The following is a 537-nucleotide window of genomic DNA, read 5'->3' on the forward strand; positions in this document are numbered from 1 at the left end:
GGTCAATTCCTCCCAGTGATACCAACAACAATCAAGGCGTAACTACAACAAGACCGTGCACAAAGCCCACAAAGGGGTGCACCAAGAGTGTCCACCTCAGGTAATTGGGGAGGCTGAGCCACTGGGCCCTATAGGACACAGCCAAAATGTGGAGACAAAGAAACAGGTCACAAATGACAGAAATGGAGGAAAGCAAACTACTGGATATAGAGTTCAAAACCACAGTTATAAGGTTTTTGAAGAATTTTCTAGAAACCACCCATAAATTTAGTGAGACCCTTAATAAATCTAGTGAGAACCTCGAGGATATGAAAAAGGACCAACTAGAAATTAAGTATACACTGACTGAAATAAAGAATATTATACAGAGATCCAACAGCAGACTAGAGGATCGCAAGAATTAAGTCAAAGATTTGACTTACGAAGAAGCAAAAAACACTCAACCAGAAAAGCAAAAAGAAAAAAGAATCCAAAAATATCAAGATAGTGTAAGGAGCCTCTGGGACAACTTCAAGCATACCAACATCCAAATTATGG

This window comes from Myotis brandtii, unplaced genomic scaffold (assembly GCF_000412655.1).
Source record: "Myotis brandtii unplaced genomic scaffold, ASM41265v1 scaffold291, whole genome shotgun sequence".
NCBI classification, from domain to species: Eukaryota; Metazoa; Chordata; class Mammalia; order Chiroptera; family Vespertilionidae; genus Myotis; species Myotis brandtii.